The sequence below is a fragment of the Cavia porcellus genome, unplaced genomic scaffold, assembly GCF_034190915.1.
Source record: "Cavia porcellus strain 051 isolate PalLab524CR breed Dunkin Hartley unplaced genomic scaffold, mCavPor4.1 scaffold_4, whole genome shotgun sequence".
Lineage (NCBI taxonomy): Eukaryota > Metazoa > Chordata > Mammalia > Rodentia > Caviidae > Cavia > Cavia porcellus.
Window position 1 is genome coordinate 105,133,537 of NW_026947487.1, and position 16,728 is coordinate 105,150,264.

General features: G+C 37.5%; 1 protein-coding gene across 1 annotated transcript in view; it reads left to right on the top strand.

Moving 5' to 3' along the window:
• Positions 1–815: 815 nt before the first annotated feature.
• Hydin (HYDIN axonemal central pair apparatus protein) overlaps positions 816–16,728 on the top strand; it is a 411,964-nt gene continuing 396,051 nt past the window's right edge. Inside the window, exon 1 of the mRNA XM_023565963.2 lies at positions 816–881. The gene's annotated coding sequence lies outside the window, so the exon portion shown is untranslated. The remainder of the gene's footprint in view (positions 882–16,728) is intronic.

A 16,728-nucleotide genomic window follows, 5' to 3' on the forward strand; every position in this document is an offset into this window, starting at 1 on the left:
TTCCTTCACCTTTCTCTCTCTCTCTGTCTCTCTGTCTCTCTCTCTCTCTCTCTCTCTCCCCTACAGCTAGTGCCTTCTCATGTCCCAGCTTGTACAGCATCCCCTCAAGAGGGCCATTCCTGGCTACTCTCTGCAGGGCTCATCACCCTCAACACGCTGTCATGACTACTTTTTACTATGTCATCCGTGATCTTGTGTATGCATTGACTCCCACATCAGAAGTAAAGCTCTAAGGCATGAGTCACTGTCCTTTAACGGTTGCAATCATTCAGTTCCATGACTCATAATTGTGATTAATAGTTATTTATTAAATCTATGAATGAATTAAGGTCAAGAGTTTAAAGTCTTTGGAAGGCATCTGAAGACATAATTTGGGTTTCTGAGCAGGAAAACTGGGTTAATGTGTATGAAAGTTATTCTCTTAGTCTTAGGCACCTGGCAACCTAAGTTTTGTTTTCCAATTGCTTTGAAAATCTTACCGGGATAAATAGACACAACCTTTTGAATGTAATTTGGTGAGGGGTGATTTGGGAAACCCCCAGATGAGGTTCAAAGATCCCCAGCTTAAAAACTAGAAACTGAGACACCCCATACCAAAAGTAGAGGTAAGTGTTCAAAGAGATAACGCACAAAGCTCCTTTAAAGAACTAGGGCAAGTGGCTAGTGGCTTTGGGGAGAGAGGTTATGGCGTGAACCCCCATCCCCGGAAAGCAATTATCTTTGCTGGATACAGCGTGCCGGGCCGTTGCTAAGGACGCTCACTTTGTCCAATCGTTGAGCGTTTTACTAGGCTGTGCAGCACTCCGCGGTTGCTCTGGCAACGGACGGCAACAGCTCCAGACTCCAGCGGCGCAGACCGAAAGCTGGCGGCCTGGAGCAGGGTAGGGAGCCGCTCGGCAGTGGCATCTATGAGTCGGACGCGGCGTCTCGGCAGGGAACTCGGTGTGGAGTTGACATGGGATCTGAGAAGTACCGGGGTCAGAGGTCCTCGCAGATCCTGGAGTCAGAGTGCGGGGGTCAAAGGGTGTGTCAGGGTTGTCAGTTCGCCTTCCCCACCCCTCCCTTGGCTTGTTCTCTCACCCCTATTAAAGTTGCTGGAACTCACACTGATTTTGGTTCTTGGGATTCTCCAGCCAGGCAGGTAGCAAGGGGCAGGCGTCCTGCCAGGAGAGAAAGCCTGGGGATGGTCTCTCTTCTAACTTGGAATTACCCGAGGCCTCGGGTGAAGTCATTTTTCATCGTTCCTTACCAGGAAAATGGGGAATCACTCCATTTTCTTAAGATGGGGTGAGGATCAAACGCCTGACCAGCCAGCACCTCTTCAGATGTACTTATCTATACGCTCACCTTGCATAGCCCGCCGGCCCCGTCCAGTGACCATATAGACGGCCAGCTGCCTTTCTAGTTGCTCGGTTTGGCCTCAGAAAGTGCCGCATGGTCAGGTTAAGGAGTGGTCTTCTGTAGCCGCAGACTCTGTACAGGCCGCAGGGTCCTGTCCTCCAGGAGGCCGGCCTGCTCGTCTGGGGTTCTTTGCTCCCTGCCTCTCTTGTGGTTTGACCTTTTCATTTTGGAATACTACACCCAGTGTATTTCATCTGATCATTCTTTCCCATTCTCCTTCACTCCTTAAAGCGATTGCAAGACAAGACTGTTCTCGTTGATGAATTTATACCGTGGTTCATCTTTGACTCTATGTTAAGTTTAGAAATAAGAGCTGAACTAAGGTCGAAGTTGAACACAGTAAAAAGTACCCAGAAGGATAAACCAGCAGCAATTTAATTCAGAAACTTAACCGTTGGAGAGCTTTAGTTGTGAGAATACCTAAGAAAATTTCACAAAATTCTAATTCATAGACCTTGCTCATTTGTCTCAAGTTAGTAGGAAGGTCTATTGATACATATCGATCGGTTGCATTGTGTCTTTGTTCCTCTAAATTTTTCTGTGGCGCTGATTTCTGCTTCACCGTCTTCCTTGGGAATGTTGAGGAGACTGTTCCCATGCATGTGGCTACCTGGGCGGACGCTGCTGGCAGCACCCGTGCCTTCTTCCCGTGGTTTTCTCCAGTCTGCACAAGTGTTCCACCCCAAACTCACCAGTGTAGTCAGGATCACCTCACCTCATTCTTCCCCTAAGCTCCCTGATTGGAACAGCAAAGAGAATCACCTACTTAAGAGGCTGATTTTCTGTCTTCTGACTCAGCTGAGTATGAATGGAGTTAAAATTTCATCTTCCCTATCTATGCAAAATAACAACCTTAGTTATGTTCCTACCAATTTGTTTTGAAAACCTATATTATTGTTTTGGGTTCTTTGCTGTTGTCATTTGTCTCTTTTGTTTCTTGGTTTTCTTGTAATTTTTTTGTTTGGTTTTGTTTTTCACTCTAACACAGGAAGGATAGATGTATATAGATAGGCTTATACATGCCTAGAACATCTAAAAAGTTTACAAGAATTGATTTTATTATGTGTGATAGTATGAACAGCTACTTTGAAGAAAATGAGACTTTATGGTAGCCATTGCTGATTTCCTGTCATCTTGTTGTGAAGTCCAGTAATCCTTTTATTCTTTGTTTTGATTGGGTTTAGTGTTTTTTGAATCATTTAATTTCAATATGCATGAAATTATGGACAGCTATTTTGAAGAGAACAAGAGATATTATAGTATCCATTGTTGATTTTTCCTATTGTTTGGTTTAGAAGACCTTAATGCTTTCATTTTTGTTTTGATCGGTTTTATACTATTTTGTCTTGTTTAAATTCATTGTGTGTGAAGGTATGGACAACTATTTCAAAGAAAACAAGAGACATTATGGTAGCCACTGTTGATTTCCTGTTGTCGTGTATTGAAATCCTGTGTTACTTGCATTGTTTTGTTTTGATCTGCTTTGTTCTGTTTTAGTCTCTTTAATAAAAAAATTTTAAATTTCATCTTCCCAGGCCGGGGATTTAGCTCAATGGCATAAGCACCTTCCCAGCAAGTGTGAGGTCCTGAGTTTGATCCCAGGTACAAAAGAAAAAAAAAAGAAAAAAAGAAATGTCATCCTCCCTATTTGTGCAACTCTGTGAGGTCTTACTTTTCCCCAAAGTAGCGATTGTACCTCCCCTGGAAACTCACCAACACTTGATCCTTTCACTTTTTAGAAAGTGTTTTTCTGATGGGAAAATAATGATTATCACTTTGATATAATTTGTATTTCCCTGATAACTAGTTAGTTATGATTGTTATCTTAGTCACTTTTTCTTGTCGCTGGGATAAAATATTCAACACCCACAAGTTAAAGGAAGGAAGGTTTATTTCAGCTTGGAGTTTGTAGATGTCCACCGTTGCTGGCTCCAAGGCAAGGTGGCACAGCAGAGGGGCATCACAGGGGAGAGCAGTTCATGATGTGGCAGGCAGGAAGGCAGGGAAACAGCAGGCAGCGGCAGGCCTGCCTTCTCTCCATCCAGGCTACAAGCCTATTGTGTGTGCCACCCACGTGGGTGGGGAGGGGGCTTTCCATTATCCACACCTTTAATCCTTCGTCAGAAGTCAGATTATTTGTTGATACTTTGTTATGTTGAGGTATATTAATATTTTTTTCTCGGTGTACTCTTAAAGGCAGATTTATTGACATGATTTACATAGAGTAAAATTGACCAGTTTTAGTTGTACAGTCCCATGCACTGGTTTTGAAAATATGTCAGGTAACCACCACTGTAGAATGATTCTACCAGCTCAAAAAATCCTCTTATTCTTGGAGATTGTCTTTCCTCTTTCCTTACCTCCAGCCCATGACAACAAATAATCTGACCTCATTCTTTGTTTTCTAGAATGTCATGTAAGTGAAATCATAAAATATATAACACTTTTTGTCTGGCATGTTTTATTTAGCGAGTTGCTTCTGAGCTATATCTTTGTGGCCGTACATAACAATAGTTTATTCCTTTTTATTGCTCAGTACTGTTCCATTGAATGGATGTACCACTTGATGACAGACATTTGGGTTGCTTTAAGTGATGAATTTGATGGCGATGAATAATTAAATCTGATGCATTCATGTACAGGTCTTTGTATCTTATTAAATTTTTGATAAATAACTGAGTAAAATTGCTAGATTACATGGTAAATGTATGTTTAACTTTATAAGATACTGTCAGACTGATTTCAAAAGGGATTGTACCTTTTTCAGTTTCCATGAGCATCGTATGAAAGTCTCACTTATTCTACAACCTTGCCAGTAGGTGATGATATTGTTCATTTTAGCTATTATCCTAGGAGTATAATGATGTATTAATTGCACATTTTAATTTGCATTTCCCTAATGATTAATGACATTGAACAGCATGTGTATATTTGTTAGTATATCTTTGGTGAATAAGTCTAGTGAATTTCATAAAGTTCCTGTTTTTATCTTTTGTCTGTATTTTGCTCAGTTATTTAGTGTCTGTTCTTATGTTTTATCTGTATATTATTCAGCTATTTAGTTATGTTCATATCTATCTGTCTGCTAATTATATATAATTAGAATATTTTTCAAGAATCTATGTTTGTCTAGAAATATATACATGTATTCTATAAGTATATACATATATTTATGGTGAGTTTTGAATTCAGGTAGTTTAAGTCCTACCTTGTTTTTATTTTTCAAAGATGATTTATCTATTCTGGATCTTTTACCTTTTCATGTGAATTTTAGAGTTAAATTGTTGCTGCCTATAAAAAGTCCTGCTGGGACTTTGGCTGGATTTCATGATCAGTAGGTTAGGGAGAATCAAAATCTCAGCAATGTTGACTCTTCCAACATAGCCTTTGATATCTGTATTGATACCTGTATTTCATAACTTACAATTTTAGTTTTTATAAATTAAAGTAAAACACAATATTTACTGCTTAATTCAGTCAATGTTAGTTTCTCCCTACTCAGATAGTTACTGTTTTCCATCCTCTTGGTTCTTTTCTGTGTCTCAGTTTTTCCATTTGGAATCACATGTCTGCTACTTGAAATGCATCTTTAGAATTCTGTTAGTTAAAATGTGCCACCTGCAGTCTCCTCTCTCTGAAAATTATTTTTTCCTTCTTCCCAGAACAAAATATATTTACTGGCTTAATATTAAGATTACCAGCATGCTGACAATTTCTCTTTCCTTTTCCTTATTCTTTAGGAAGCCAGCCATCTAACACTTGTTACTTTGGAAATGCTGTCTGGCACCCACGTCTCTCTTCTTTCAGGATTTTTCTTGCTCTTTGATGTTTCACAATTTTTTAGTTGGATAGATACTTATTTTTATAGAATTTATATATTGCTCTCTACCAAATATGGAAAATAAAACTATTATCTCTTAATGTAAAATTCTTACTATTTCCCCTCTAAGCACTGCCTTAGCTGTACCATACACGTTTCAAAATACTATATTTTTATATTCCTCCAATGCATTATATTTTCTAATTGCTCCTGTAACTTCCTGTTTTCCTAATGAATTATTTAGCAGTGTGCTTTTTAAACTCCAAATGTTAGGGTTTCCCAAATATTTTTTGTTTTTGATGTTTGATTCCATTATGACCAGCAAAGATACTTTATATGGTTTCAGTTCTTTTAAGATTTGTGATTGTTTTATGGTTCAAGAAATGGTCACTTTTTAAAACCTAATGATCGCTTTCCATATTTCTTTTGGTGTGGGTTTGTTGGCAACAAATTCTTTCAACTTCTGTTCATTTGAGAAACACTTTATTTTGTCTTCATTTTTAAATGACATTTTCACTAGAGAAATTTAAGTAAATGTTTGCCCCTTTCAGAAGTCTAAGGCTTTCATAGTTTACATTGCAAGTCAGCTATAAATCTAATGGAAAGAAATGTTTTTTTTCTGTGACTGATTTTAGGATTTTACCTTTTCCTTCAGTTTCTCAGCAGTTTTACTGTGATGTGACTAAAGGTACCCTAATTGAATTCTTGCAGCTTCTCAGATCTCATACTGTTCTCTCTGTCTGTCTCTGTCTCTCTCTCTCTCTCTCGCTGTCTCTCTCTCTAGTCTTCTCATTTTGTGTAATTCTTTTAGCCATTATCCTAACCCTAGTGTAAGGTCCTTCATTAGTTTTGGAAAACTCTTAGTCATTCATTTTCAAATACTATTTCCATCCCCTTATTTCTCTCTTTTCTTTCTGGAATGCCAATTACATGTGGATTAGACTATTTCACTGTGTCTCATGTGTCTCCCACACATCACTCATTTATTTTCTTTTTTGCTCCGACCTGTGCCTTATTTTAAACATTTTCTATTAGTTTGTCTTTGAGTAAATTAATTTCATATTCTTCTGTGTCCAGTCTACAGATAAATCCATCCAATGTACTCTAACTTTCAGATACTGTATACTGTACAGTTCTAAAATTTTTTTCATAGATTTCATAGCTCCATTAAAATTTTCCACTGTCATCTGTTTTTCCATGTTTTCCTATTGCCACCTTTAAAATAGTTAACAGGTTGCTTCCACTCCTGCATCATGTATGTGTCCCTTTTCCTCAGTTATCAATAACATTTATTTCTTCTGCTCATTGTGCAAGTTTTGATTATCTGCTAGGTGTTTCATTTAACAGAACACACAGACTCATGATATTATTTTCTCCAGAAGAGCTTGCTGATATCTACAGTCTCTGAAGAAGCTAAACTGTGCCATTGCTAAGCTGCAGTTCTAGTTAGACGTGGTCCATCTCTAGTTTGTCCCTGTTCCTTGAGCATGGCCTTCTTAACATTTGATTATAAGCTTTGCAAGTCTTTGCCCCCCTTATCCCCTAAATATTACAGTTTCAAATTTTGCCTTCGGAGGCTTTTTAGTTTTCATTATTAGCTCCTACTGATTTTACAGAAAGCTGGGTTTCAGTGTCTACATTTTGATTATCTCTATCTTCCCTGTGACCCTTCAGAGTTTCCGGTGTAGTTCTGTAGTGTCCCGTTGCATGCTGCTTCAAAAACACGAACACTTTGAGTTCCACACTTGCGCTCTTCCTCTGGCAGAACTCTTGTTAGCTAAGTGTGCAAGATGATGGAGTTTTCACCTGTTTCCGCAGCCTCGCTTCTTCCTTGGGTCTGGCTCTCCCAAGGCTTTTGACTGCAAGCTCTCCTCTGTATCCTCAGCCTGGGGAGTTCTGCCTCTGAAGATTTTGAGCTTTGGGCTGGGGATTTAGCTCAGCGGCATAAGCGCCTGCCTTGTAAGCAGGCAGTCGTGAGTTCGATCCCTGGTACCGATAAAAACGAAAAAGACAGAAAAAAAAAAAAAAAAGATTTTGAGCTTAAGTGTTCACTTCATCCACTCAGATGCTGAACCTTTTTCTCGTGTCTAGAGAGGGAAGAGCTGTGTTTGTAGAGGCCCTTTCCTCTATGAGACCCTTTCTAAGCACCAGGAGAACAGATTTCACATTGCTTTTCTCCTTCAGCTGCAGAGCTCTCCACAGCCCCGTGTCTCAGCACACGACCCACAGGGAAATCTGAGCATAGTCCTCTAAATCCTGTGTCATGCTAGTTTCATGACCATTAATTATTTTATTGGTTTCCCTCTTACTTTAAGAATCACTCTGCCTACTCCAGACTAGATCTTCTCTCTGTGCCTAGGGTTAGCAAAACTGCATCCCCAGTGATCCCAGCTCACCAATGATGATGGGCCATGTCCCTTTGGTAATTGTTATTTTAACCCATGCCTGTTCTATAGCATTCTAATGTCTTTAAAAATAGGACCTGTGAATTTACCTTTTGTTTTGAGTTATTGAAGTAAATGTATGGACCCAATGCTATTAATATATACTTTTGAAGAGTAGAAGTTCTACCTATATTATTTATTTTTAATTACTTTAACCTTCATTTCTTACAAGACAGGCAATTGAATGAATGGGAAAAGTGCAGGGCCAACAGCAGGAGGATAGCATGGCAGAGACAAACCAATGTATGCTGGCTGTAACCATTAATGTAGATGGCTTCAGGTCAGCAATAAAAAGAAACACAGAGAGAGTGGATCAAGAAACAAGATCCATCGATATACTGTATACAAGAAACACATTTAACTCAAAAGGAAATTCATAGGCTGAAAATCAAAGGAGAGAAAACAACTGTTCCACATGACAGGAGACCAGAAAAAAACAAGGGTAACTTGCCCATCAACCACAGAATGGGTAAGAAAGACATAGTATTTTCATAAAATGGAAAGCTACCCACATGTCAAGTAGAATAATCTTGGGGCTCTTGTAGGTAAATGGATGCAACTGAAGATCATGTTCATGAGCACAACAGTTTGAACTCATATTAGTGAACCTTAGCGCAAAAACAGAAGGAGGTAATGGGATCCAAAAAGAAAATAGTCACTGTAAAAGTGATGTGGGAAGAAACACCTGGGAGAGAAAGCTGGTAACTAGTGTTAATTTCCTATTGTCTTGTCTTCAACTCTTGTATTGTTTTCACAAATTTTGTTAGGTTTGGCTTTGTTCTGTCTTGTTTTGTTAGATTTTACTTTGTCTGATGGTATGGACAGCTACTTTTTATTATAGTAATCATGATTTACCATTGATTTACTATTATCTTATTTTGAAGTCCTTTAATGTTTTCATTCTTTTGTTTAATTGGTTTTATTGTTTGATTTTACTATGTGTGATGGTATGAACAGCTATTTTAAAGAAAATGAGCCATTATGGTAGCCATTGTTGATTTCCTGTAATCGTTTTAAAGTCCTATCATGCTTTTATTCTTTAGTTTTGATTGGTTCTATTTTGTTGTGCTTTATTTAATTTTATTACGTGTGATAGTATGGACAACTTTTTTGAAGCAAATGAGATATTACAGTAACAATTATTCATTTCCTGTTATCTGGTTTTGAAGCCCTGTGATGCTTTCATTCTTTTGATTGGTTTTATACTACTTTATTATGTTTGATATTACTGTGTGTGAAGGTATGATCAACTATTACAAAGAAAACAAGAGACATTATAGTAGCCACTGTGGATATACTGTTGTCTTGCTTTGAAGTCCTGTGTTTCTTGCATTGTTCTGTTCTGATTTGCTTTGTTTTGTTTTATTCTCTTTAAAATAAAAAACTGAAAAAGAACTGAGAAAATTTTCACTTATTGAGTTTCTTTTTTACAGTATGTTTTTGTGGGTTTTTTCAAGGTGCTTTTTCCTTAGTTTGCTTGTTTGACTGTGAGCTGCTTATCTTCCTACTTGGAAAATTATTTGTAGGAAGTTCTTTGATGACCAAGATGAAGGAGCAGCCCTCTAGAGAGGACCTGCGTTTGCCTCTGCTAGGTACATGAGGGAAACTACTTGTCCAGGGCTGCTTTAAAGTGGAATCACACCTGAGCATTTTGGAGACCAGAGATGATGTGAATTTGGGCTGAAAATCTACTGGAGAGTTGGTTTGTGATTCCAGTTTCTTAAGAAAATTTTTTAAGCCTCTTTTTACTGTTTAGTGCCAAGGAAAATTCCCTTGCATTCTGTTACAGATGATAAAAGGATTTATCCAGTCTCCCCTCTCTGGGATAGACCATGGGCTCTGATGCCTTTCTCCTGAGACCTGTAAGGTAGCCACAAGCAGATGTCAAGGTCCCTTTGTCCTGTGAATGATCCATTTCAGTTGCCTGTCTGCTTACCTGTCTTGGTGCTTATTTTCAGTCAGGTGTTGAGGAGGTAGTTCCTTATGGTCTTTTCATTCTTTGATGTTTTTGAGAAAATTAAATAATATTTGAACTAGTATTTCTAGTTGTTTTCAGCAAGTGAGTTTCAATAACCAAGACATCTTATATTTGAAAACAGTGTGTTACCTAAGTCACTAAATTGTCAAGGCTGGGCTTGAACTTGAAATCATCCTGCCTCAACTTCCCAGAGTGCTGGTATGGCATGAACCACCATACCTAGCTAACAATGTATTACTTTTTAATAAATATATTTGAGCCCAATTACTTAAGTGCTACTTGTAAAACCACCTTAGAAGCTTAAATGTGAAATATTCTTACTCTCTTTTCCTCTCACTTTCATTTCCCAGAAGAAACCAATTGATTTTTGTATTTTATTATTTATTGACAGCCTCAGAGTAAATCTTTTATGAAATTTGAATGTATTGATTATTCACTATATGAAAAAGATGGAAAAATCCAGCTTCAGCCAATGCCAACTGGAAAAGGTATACATTTAGACTCAGGAGTTCAATGTTTTCTTTTTTGATAGAATGAGTATAATACTTTCATTCTATATTACATTTAGAGATATCAAAATAAATGCATGTCTGAAAAGGGAAATGGTACTTAGAGGGGATTATTTTACTTCACATCTTGTGTGTGAGTTTAAGTTAGTGTTATTTTGTGGAAAGACAACAATACCTACCTCAGGCTCATGTATGAAAATGATTCATGCAATCCTAAAATAGAGGGAAGTTATTAGCTTTTATTAATTAATGATATGGTCACAAGCTTTAGGAATACTTTTGAGAATATGTGTCCATTTTCACAGAAAAAAGACTTAGAACATGAAAACTCTACTCAGTTTTTAAAAAGCCCACATAACCCATAAGTGTGGAAGGATGTTTTGGTTAGTACACACTTGGGATCAATCATGCAGAGATTCTTGACCTTGGGTGTGGAGACTTTAAGATTTTATCTTTGAAACAACAGTGTCCATACCTTCTTCATCAGCTTTCCAGGGGATTCAGATCGCAGAGGCTAAAGATCACTGGTTTGGGGTGAGCACGTTGCAGAGCGTGGCTCAGAGCTTAAGCTCTCTCACACTTAGCATCGTTAAAAGTGAAGAAGCGGCAGCCCTTCTCTCAGGGCGAACTCTTCCTCCCAAATGACTCCTTCCAAGATCTATTTCCTCATTAACACTGCAGAGACTCGTAGCATTTGGCTGTTCTTCATACAAAATGTCTTTCCAGGGGCACAGGGCTTGAAATAAGGCAGAAGTAATTGTGGGATCATGGCTGGGAGAATTTCAGCCTGGGCCGAGGAGAATGTGTGAGGAGGCATTGATGTATTGCAGAATGACTCTCAGGCAACTTAATTTGAAAAACTGTTCGGTTGGTCCTTTGATTTCTTTGAGAATTTAAAGTGCTTTAGTTCTTTGATTTTTTAAAAGGGTCATAGTTATTACTTGAGGTGGTGAAAGGGAAACATGGACATAAAAAATATGCTTGATGGAAAAGCTTGTTGAAAAGGGTATGATATTAAAGCGGAGATCATCATCTTAAATTGAATACCCAAAAGTCAGCTCAATGGACTTTATAAAGAAAAATTAGTGTGAAATGACCAAAGAAAACCCTTGTAATTTCCCTAGCAGCTCATAAGAACCATGTATTTCATTTTAGAGTGACATTTCTTTGCTTTCATAAGCTATCTAAAATGTAAGGTTGCTCTAATAGCATTATGATCTGACTGCATCTCTGTCTCTATTTAATTTCCTTGGTAGCCCAAGTTCAGTGACTTTGGCTATTCCATGTTCTGTACAGCTATGTTGTTGATACTTGTTTTTATGATAAACAATCCACCCAAATTTGCAACAATGGCTCTGAAAAAGCTCTAATTAAAATAAATTTCAAGGTTAAGCTATTTTTATTCATGCCTGAAAACACCAATATTTGTAGCTTATTAAATCAATAACAGTGTGGTAAGCATATTTCAAAACCAGGAAGGCAGAAATTTGTGTTTATGAAAGCCAAAATTAGTCTTGCAGTGTTTTGGAATGTGCCTGGTGATTAATTATAGGTGATGTGTATTATATGAAGCCTGAAAGATTTTGGTGGGAGGTGGAACGAAAGGGCCCTTATGCATTTCATTTCTGGTATAATCCCTTTCACTCTCAGAAGGAATTAAGGTTCAATAAAAAGGAAAAACAGAAGGATGCAGCCTAAGAATACTAATTAATAATTTTAACTCTTCCAGAATGAGATTTTGTAATAAATGGTAGGCTGTCAGTTGCTAAGTCATGAGATATTACAGAGAAGGGAAAGGCAACATACTCTTCCACAATATGGCTTGTTGTGTTAGAACCCTTAGTGGTGGGGGATTCTGTACTTGTTAATCATTTGTGTTTTTACATCGCTGTTTATAATTACAATTAAACAGATGGTTTCACAAAAGATAGTGTGTCCTTAGCAATTAAAACCATGGCAAGCAGCTTTTCCTCTTCCCCAACATACAATTAAACTGAATAGAATCACATAACCCAGGGGGCTCTTCAGAAGAAAGGGTCTGTGTAGATTCCAGTAGATTAGTATTCTGTTTCCCCAGCCCTATCATCTTGACCCCTCGCCAAACTCACAGCTTTGCAGCTGGCAAAGAGCTTCCAAACACACGTGTGTTTTATGAAGTAGTTTATTTTTCTCTGCTTTCTCTCCCACATTTTATTTTTGCCATGTAGGGATTAATAGAATATGTTTTAAAATGGTGTTTTTGGAAGAGTATTTTTCAGGTGTTGAGGGTGCTGTATCTATACAGGTATCTAAATTCTGGGAGCTCAGCTAGTGTGTGAAATTCCTCAAGGATATGAGAAAATTAACCTTTTGGATTTTTTTTTCTTATCCAGAAAACTGATCTTGACATGTTTGCTTTAGAAAAAATTCATTCATTTCAGGGTATAGTCATCTTTGTATTACTATAACAAATACCTGAGATAAATCAATTTAAAAAGAGGAAAGAGGTTTGGAGGTTTCAGTCTATGACTGATTGATCCCCTTGCGTTAGGCCCATGGTGGCACAGGACATCTTGGTGGGAGCCCATGGTGGAGAAGAGCCAGTTTGCCTCATCATGGCAGGATGTGAAAGAAAGAAAGAGATCAGTGTTCTGTAATTTCCTTCACGTGCCCACCCCCAGTGACCTACAACCTCCCACTAGGCTCCACCTCCTTTAGGAAGACTCCACCTCCTCCCAGTGTCATAAGCTAGCGACTAAGGCTTAACACATGGGCCTTTAACCCCACCAGAGTTAAAGGACTCTTTTACCAGAGCCCTTCTTGGGGGACATTCAAGATCCAAACTATAGAACAGGGTTCTTATTAAAAGAAAATAGAAAATAGAAATTTACTAATTCCTAATTCAACATATTAATATTAGGAGATCTTTAATAAAAATTCAGCACCTCCACAGAGCATTTCGCTAGGCAAAATGGGACTTTGTGGCCAGTGGCTTCTCCTATGAGCCAGATCTCAGCGGTGTGAATGACTCTTCCCCAACGCGGGGGAGTTGGAGCCTGCTGAGGTCTATTCACAGATGAAATCTTGGAAATGTGTTTCGTTTGCCTGAGCACAAATAGGCCCAAGTATACATTCAGTGATTGTAGGTACAGGCTTTTGTGCCCACAAGTAAGCAGTTACTTGCTCATGTAATTAACCATCTGCACCTTATTATGGGGGTGCAGCTGGCTAATTGTACTCAGAGCCATAGGGCAGGTTCAACTGCTCATTTGAAATGTATTTGCAGAAAAGGACAATGACCTTTAAAAATGAGTCCTTAAATTTAACCAATTTACTGTGAGGTCACCACTCCCAGGTTTTTGTTTTGTTTTGTTCTGAAGTGAAATTCGTATTTATATGAGAAGTGGTATTTCTATTTGGGTAAAGCAGTCATACAGAAGTGTTGGATAGTGCTCACTTTGGCAGCACATATACTAAAATTAGAAATGTTGGACAGATAGTATCAAACAGGAATAAATGAGATTCTTCACATAGTTCAAATTATTTTGGCTCCTCATTTTGGAGCATGGTACATCAATATACACGTACGTGTATTCATAAACTTGTCTGAATGAATGAACCTGGAGCATTACTGAGACTTTACATGAGGTAAATGTATTAACCAGTCCAAAATCACCCTCAGCAAGTGCTGGATATTACTCTTGGTTTCTATTGGTTGGACTGAGAGCCTAACATAATGCTAGAGAGGAGAATCTTAAACTTTAGTGTGGGTCCAATTAATAGTCAGTGCTAATCCATTGCATATTAAGTGTAACTTAACTGGAGACTTACAAGAATATGCCCAATAGGTGGCTACTTCTGTCATATCATGTATTGAATCTCTAAGCTCAATAACTATAAAAATTTGTAGGATGAATTGAGAAAAAAGACAAGGGATATCCAGCGCTAACTGGTATAGTGGAGAGAACTCTGGGGTGGGGAATTGTGGAAACTATGAGCTGGTTTTGGTTCTACCAGAGCGCACACCTGTGTCGAATGCATTAGCCTCCCATGGACAGTGGATCCAAAGGGCTTTGCAAACCAGCATGCCTATTTGGACGTAGTATTGCCTGGGTTCTATTGTGAACCTACTAAAACAGTACCTCTGGGGGAGAATAAGGCAGTTCTGAGTCCTTTAGGAGAATCTGGATTGCATATTTTTATACTTTCTGAGTTTTAAGAAATGTTTACCTTTTAAAATAAACTCAGAATCTTACTTGTGAAACATAGCATACATGTAGATGTATGGAGCATGTATGTGCCATCGTACCAAGAATTAAAAAAGAACTAGAGGTATAATGTCCACTTGGGTCAAGATTAGAATGGGAACGTTCTGAAAATCTTTTCCCTCCTCTCTCAGCTTAGAGGTAATTATTATCTTTTCTTTCATAATAGTCATTCTTGGTTTCTAATATAGTTTTAAGTTTATATGCATCCCTAAAAGTATTCTACAGCTTTTCTGTTTGAGCTTTATCTAAACTGAGTCACATTATATATATTCATGTTTTGTGTTATTTTTCTCTCAAATTAATGTAAAATGTTCACCCATTTGTTGGTCTGGCTGCGTGTCATCTTGATTGATTTTTTGTAGTCTATTATAGGAAAACAATTTATATATGTTAATGAAAACATCTATTGTTCCCAATATTTCCTTATTATGAGTAACACTAGTATGAATAGATTTGCTCATGTATTTGCTGCATGAATATGCACACATTTCTCTGCACTATGTACAAGGCCAAAAGATAAGACATGTAAATCTTGAGGTTTAATAGATAATAAAAATATTGCTTTCTGGAGTGGTTTTTATCCACATGCATCCCATCAGCAAGTATATAGGATTTTTTACTATGATACAGAAGAGCTGGGTTCAAAATGATCAGACTCAAATTTTGCCCATATGGTGTATGTGTAGTGGTAACTATGATTTTAATTGTATTTTCCAGGTTTTTGATAAGGTTGATCGTGATTCATACATTTATTTGTTGTTTGGGTATTCTCTAATAAAATGCCTAGTTTTTTTCTTGTTTTCTGTTGGGTTGTCTCATTTTTTTCATACAATGTATGAATTCTTCAAACATTCTGGTATTGGGTATTTGTTGGTTCTGTGTTCCAAGCATTTTCTCCTATTCTGAAACTTGACTTTTAATTTTTTATATGGCATCTTTTGATAAAACATAACTATGCATTTTATAAAAACATAAATATTGTATATGCTTATAACCATTTGGCTTACTGAACATGAATTTCTAACTGAATGTAGTCAGACCTGTCTTTGTCTTTGTGGTTAATACTTCTGTGTTTAAAAGTTCCACTCTAGGGCTGGGGATTAGCTAAGCAGCATAAGCACCTTCCTGGCAAGCACAAGGTCATGCGTTTGAGCCCTGGCACCAGAAAAAAAAAAGTTCCACTCTTTAATGAAAGTTTTCTCCCAATTCACCTTCTAAATAGCCTCTGTTTTGTTTTTCACATTTAGATTTTAATTCTACCTGAAATTTGTGTGTGACGCAAGATAGGACTAAGACTCCTCCCGTCTTTCTTATATAGATACTTAGTTATTCAAGCATCATTTACTGAAAAGTATATTATATTCTTACTGTTCTAGTTCACCTTAGTTAAAAGCAAGAATTAAGCAATTTTAGCTGTCATTCTGTTCATAAATATGTACACACATACATACCTGTAATTAGGAGAATTTATATTAACAAAAATGAGAAAAATTATATTTCCATGAACCCATCAACTATCTTAAACAATATTGCGATTGTAATTTCATCTAATATTGTATTTGTATCCTGCCCCTTTTGAAATTTTGCTAAGTCATTTTATGGAAAGTTCCAGATTACCTATCATTTTATGGGCAAGGATTTTTTAATAATAAAAATTAGAACCTGTCTTAATTACTTTCCTCTCATTGCTGGAACAAAATACTTGACACCCAGAATTAAGTAAGGAAAGGTTTATTAAGCTCACAGTTTATAGAGGATTGTGTTCATAATCAGCTGGCTCCAACACACAGTGGCACATGGCAGAGGCCATGGCAGCAGCAGATACCAAAAGTGACAGAAGCAAAATGGGCGAAAGGGAGGAGCAAGCCTCTTTCCCTCCTTTATCCTGCATGCAGGGTACCTGGCCCCCGGTGAGTATGATAATCACACTGCCAATCCCAGCAGTAGGCAGTGAACCAGTCACAAACTCTAAATACAGAGACCTCCATAAAGCCTGCCCCCATGACCACATGAGGCTTTTGGGGAGACATCCAGACAAAAACCATAACAGTACCCTCACAAAATTAAAAGTAATTTCTTAAATCATCTAATAGAGTTAGTCATGTTTCATTTTCCTATCTCTGAACTTCTGTGTTTTTAAAAATGTTCTTAGTTTGATCACACTGATCTCCAAAGAGTTCTTACTTCTTTGGAGCAAAAATTGCATTTGGTTTATATTCCCTACGTCTTTCACTTTCTTTAGCTTATTACAGAAAGCTTTAACCATATATTTAGACTGGTATAATATATTCCCATGTGTCCATCATACAACCTTAGTAGTTAAGATGGT